This window comes from Bactrocera latifrons, unplaced genomic scaffold, assembly GCF_001853355.1.
Source record: "Bactrocera latifrons isolate USDA-ARS-PBARC rearing strain unplaced genomic scaffold, ASM185335v1 scaffold_333, whole genome shotgun sequence".
NCBI lineage: Eukaryota > Metazoa > Arthropoda > Insecta > Diptera > Tephritidae > Bactrocera > Bactrocera latifrons.
Window position 1 is genome coordinate 172,583 of NW_017536972.1, and position 5,789 is coordinate 178,371.

A 5,789-nucleotide genomic window follows, 5' to 3' on the forward strand; every position below is an offset into this window, starting at 1 on the left:
ATTTACCAATTGTTCAGAATGCTTTCGTGATTGCCCTACGGATGACGAAATTTCGTGTGAATACAATGGCGATGTTCGTTGTAAAGCTATCGATTTTTTCTCTTTTACTCTCTATTTCGATCCAATGCGTGAAGAACTGCGAATAAATTGTGCCAAAGAAATGAAAAATATTGATTTTCTACTCGAGCATAAATTTCAGTCAATTCTGCTTAAAACACGGCTCCTCTTTGTTGTTGATTGTACAGATTTTACACCTAAAAACATATTAATGCCCAAATATGGAAAAATCTGATATATCATATGGATGTACAGAAGAGATTACGGTAATATATAACAGAGACATTGCTACAAAATCAGCTTTTGACTTTTACCGAATAAAAATTTTGAATTAATAACAAAATCATCAGCAGACAATTATGATTTTCCAAATGATGCATTTTCTACGCAGGACCAATTGCAAGCACTTATCGTATAAAGTCTATATCAGAACATAACGCTGCAAAACTTGACGCAAGAGCATTTTCAAAATCTTTCTGCGCTCAGGCAACTTGACTTAGCTGGGAATTTGGACGAAAATATTTTTGCAACACTTACGCGTTTGAAATTTCTGAACTTGAGCCATAATGGAATCGTGGGGTTATTACCAAATCAATTTGCTAAACTGGGTAAACTGATTATACTGGATCTTAGCTACAATTCATTGACATATTTAAGGCCTGAAGTTTTCGAGCAAACCCCTTTATTATGGCAATTGAAACTCAAAGGCAATAAGTTGTCCGACACCAAGATTATTATAAAAATTCTCAAACCGTTGAATTTTCTGCATAGATTAGACTTAAGCGATAATAAACTGTGAAAGAATTGGGGCAAGGCAAGTAACGCCAATGCCCCACTTACATTGGCTACAAATTTATGCAGCAATAAGTCTATGGCCTTGGATTTAGCGGACGGTCTGTATTATATCAGCACTTTGCAACCTAACGAGTATCCTCAAAGCATGCGTAAATTAAAATTGATAGATTTAAGCCGCAATCTTCTGAGCGGGTTTAATATGGATTGGATTTTTGAAGTCGGCATTACATGCCCTTTCAAAGTTAACTTAGAACGTGATTTGATTGAACACGTATATGCTTTATCAAATTTATTCAGTATAACTAACGACTGTGAAGGCGAAATCATAATGATTTTCAACCATATCGAGTGCGATTGTAATTTAGCATGGATTTACAATAATAACTATAGCAGGTTTYTATCGATCTGCAGTGTAATCAGATATCAACCAAACTACTAAGGAATTTCACACAGCTTCGACGAAATAAGTTGTGGGCTTGGCAAACGGTGCAGTGTCCCAGAAACTGCGTTTGTTCCACAAAATCTGAATTGCTGTTTATCAATTGCACAGGCGCACAACTCGACGTTATCGAAGAGCTGCCACGTCCCGAGCAAGTATTGGTCACGACTTCGTTATTCGATATTAGCAATAATCGTTTCACTAATCTGCCGCTAAGCACCACCTTCGGCTACGTCAACGTTTCAAAGCTCTATGTCGTGAACAATCAAATCACCAATATAAGTCTCTTCGAACTGCCAACCGATTTGACGCTTTTGGATCTGTGTAATAATGACTTAAAATCGTTATATACTGATATTTTGCGCGTTTTTCTCAAGGAGAGCACGAAACTACAGTCTCTGTATCTCAGTGGAAACCCTTGGTTTTGCGACTGTGCTGCACATCAGCTCCTCTACACCGTGCGTGCACATCGGCAACGAATACTGAACAAATCATCAAATTGGACGAACAGTCGCGACGCACGATCATTGTGCTCTCGCAGCACTTCATCGAATCTGAATGGGCGCATRGAGTTTCGCACAGCGCATCACTGCTCGTTGAACGAAGGTCGTGCGCGCATAATTATGATTAAATACGGTGAAATTATCAACAGTGAGTTATTGGATAAGGAATTGAAGGCATATTTGGATATGTACACATTCTTGGATTGGCAGGATGCCAGATTTTGGGATAAACTACGCTATGCCATGCCACATAAAGTGGGTAGAAAACCGAACACCGATATGCTTGAAGTTATCGGCAGATTGTACGTTATGGGGCAAGTTGAGATGAATCGTTTGCGTGGTAATACCGCTTAAATTGATAGGAGTTGGAGCTCTTGATGAACCAATTAATTGGGCATGGAGGTATGGTACTTAATATGTACATGTGTATATACTTGTAGAGATATATTTTGTTTAATTTTAGATGCTTAAAAATATCTCCACACTCTTCTGCCTAACACATCAGGAGGAGAATCTTGGCAACGAGCTGATTCGTAACATACTCTATTCCTAGTGCAGTATTTCACATAACCGTGTGTAACCACAGATAGAAGCTAGGGAAGTAGTTTCAAAATTTTGTATTGTATAGTACATATTATTATTTTATATTAAAAACTGTTGCGAACACCTATGTCGAATAAACCGAACGTCTTACAATAAAATTTTGTAAATTATCATCTAATGTATATTATAATAGTGTAGCTGTGACTATTATGTCCATATATTTTGTTTAGTTTTTCACTGTTGTTGCCAGTAGAAAAAAGTCGTAATACTTTGCCATATCCCTTTTATTGTCAGTTATCTATTTGTAATTCGAATGTTTTCCTGACAAATTGGCTATCGAGTTGACCCACATTCAGCTTCTCATTATAATGTCAACCCTATAATTTTTTTTTATCATTCATCAGATTTATTTTTTAGAATTTATAGGCAAGATTACACATGGTGACTACAAAGATATCTATCTTTGGTAATTATCCCTTTACTCTGAACTTTATATATATGTACAGCAATGTTTCTAACTTTTTGTTGCAGACTTTGTTTTATATTTCCGCCTAACACAGTTCTATGCTGAACCCTCATTAATTAATAATTTCCGAAGGTACGAAAAGGCTGCGGTGCTAAAAGATATGTGAATATTTTTGATCTTCTTCACTTTTCAACAAACTAATTGATGCACAGCGCAAGCGGATATGTATGAATCTTTGTTTCTACATATATGAATGTGTAAATATTATAATTTTGCGTAATGCTGTTGATGTTATTTGCATTGTTTATATAGCTATCTCATACATTTCCTATACATACATATTTATATATATACATACTTGTTTCAAAAGTAGCAACTGTAAGGAAAAGGCGTGAAGGCGGAACGACTTACACTCCAATACGTATGGAAAAAACATGAGCGAAAGAAATAAAAAAGTTCAGAAGACAGCTCCTTACTTGTCATATACACAAAGAAGTACTCGAAGCACAGGTCGAAGAAGCTGGCGTAGCGCTTTTCATCATCCCACAGAGCTTCAGTCATCAACTTTACGTACGTAAGTGAAGTCAAAGTGCGCACGCACATACAAACACACAGACACACAAACATTAATGATATGTTAGTGTATGCATGCCTTACTGCTGTTGAGTCTGTTTTTCATTAACTTAAAGCAGTAAAATATTTTTAATTTATTAAAATTAAGTATACGCCATGTCGTAGCCAACGAGCGCACAGGCGCTGTCTCATTTGAATATGTTTGCGTATGTGTATGTGTGTACGTGCGCGTTTAGGCAAAACTAAGTGTTTACATGCACTTATATGTAAACATATACGGCTATAAACACGCGTACACACAAATACCAAATGCGGCGCCCATTTGTTGTTGTCGATAATTGTGTATGTGTGCGCAGCTGCCGAGCTTTAATGCCGTTTTTTGCATATGTCAGCGTGTTTAAAATGTCAGAGATTTCCAGAGATTCTTAAGCGTAGCAACATAAACAAAACAACAAAGCGAGAGGGCATTAACTGCTGCGAGGAAATTTTATACGCGACGATGCGGGTAAGTGAACGCGTGTTGTATTAATTTTGCTCATGCAGCCTTTTGAGAGCAGTTTTGTGCTTATTGAAGTTTACTGCAGAAGAAAGCTTAAGATTTTTTTTTCTGCAAAACTCCACAAATAGAAGAGGCTTGATAATTATTTTAAAGCAAAAACAATAATGTTAGAATGAAAACCATTGGAAAAAAAAAGCAAAATTAAAAATATGAAAGCAAAAATAATTCACGGGTGAATTATGTTAAAGACGAGAAAGACATGGATATCACACTTGAACTACTATACGCAGTAATTTGTGAAGCCATACAAAATAGAACTTCTGTGTGCGACCTCATAAGTCAGCAATGTGCTTAATGGCCAATTCAAACTTGTACAAGCGTTTAATTGTTGAGGGTAAAGAACCCACCAGAGCTCTTACGATCGATATTGGGCCACAGGATTTTTGAGAGCATAAGAACCGATGGTCGCCCAGAAGAAGAACACAGGGCAAGAAGGGAGCACCGTCTGGTTCTTATTCTACTGGTAGAAGCACATGTTTCCTTAGCCGGCTCTGCCCGCACGGTTAATCAGCTCAATGCTCAAGCCAGGAAGTCTGAAATTGAGGTTAAAACAGAGTTCCTAACAATTTATCCCTCAACCAACCTTTCTCCCAAGGCTTGGCCCATACGTAAAGAAGCTCACTGCCCCTCCACTCTAACGGCTTCTACTCGACCAGAACTCCCTCGCAGTTGTAAGAGCAGAGAAAAAGCTCCCAGCTCCCAGAGTTTGGTGAAAGGAATTCTGATTGTTCAGACATATGTTCAGTTAGAAACAAAAAGTTTTTGAGTTTGATAACAACTTTCGCGGCGACACTGCTTCCGGCAATATCTGTGAATACTATAAAAAGACCTTTTCGAACACACAAAGGCTTTATAGAATATATTGGGATTGATTTTAGTGTCGTGGAGCCAGGGGAGTATAAGGCAGTGAATGCTTTCTTTGCTCTCTGCTCGATATAAGGCTTCCATTAAATCTTCCTACCGAGCTCGAGCCCTAAATACTTATCTGTACCGTCATCCCGCCCTCTGCCGTCTCAAAATGCTTACCTCACCTTTATTCGGCCTTTTCAGGCAAAGAAACAAAAATTGTATTGATGGTGACATCTGGGCTGTAGGGCGGCTGCGGAATCGTTGGGGTGCCGGCCTTGGTTACGTATTTCGTCGGACCCGAATGACCCATCGTTTGAGTCTCTTGAGGACTTCCACATAATTTCATTCCACGGGTGATTATACGAATACTTTGACGACGGTCTGAGTTTAAAACTTTGCGCACACGAGTCACATTGACCTTGTATATCGAAGTCGCAGGTCTTGATCAGCGACTTCTTCCCGACCTTCCCTCTATCTGGGTAAGCCTGCTTGATCATATCAAACGTGATTTCAATATACATACCACAAAAACTACTCAAGTTATTTCCATCTGGCTGCTGAAAATATTTCTCTTTATCATTATAGGTACAGAATATATATAAATATGTGAGATACAAATGCAAATCTGAATTTTATTAAGATGTTCAGATTTGAATTTTGTTAAGATATTCAGATTTGTATGGACGAGAATACTCACCCTAGACTTTATTTACCTCATATATGTATAATAATTTCGAACTTCAGCTTTATATACATATGTATACCTTAAATATCAATACTTAATATATTTTAAACGAAAACAGTAAGCTTATTTTTATACTCTCGTAACAAAGTTGGTAAGGATTATAAGGTATTATACTCGTAGTTTGTTCACATAACGGTTGTTTGTAAGTTCTAAAACTAAAAGGGTCAGACATAGGGTTATATATAACAAAGTGATCAGGGTGACGAGTAGAGTTGAAATCCGGATGTCTGACTGTCCGTCCGTCCGTCTGTCCGTCCGTC

At 37.7% G+C, this 5,789-nt stretch overlaps 1 pseudogene; it reads left to right on the forward strand.

Annotated features, from left to right (window-relative positions):
• Positions 1-928: 928 nt before the first annotated feature.
• Positions 929-2,148, forward strand: LOC108971269 (annotated as a pseudogene).
• The last annotated feature ends 3,641 nt before the right edge of the window (positions 2,149-5,789 follow it).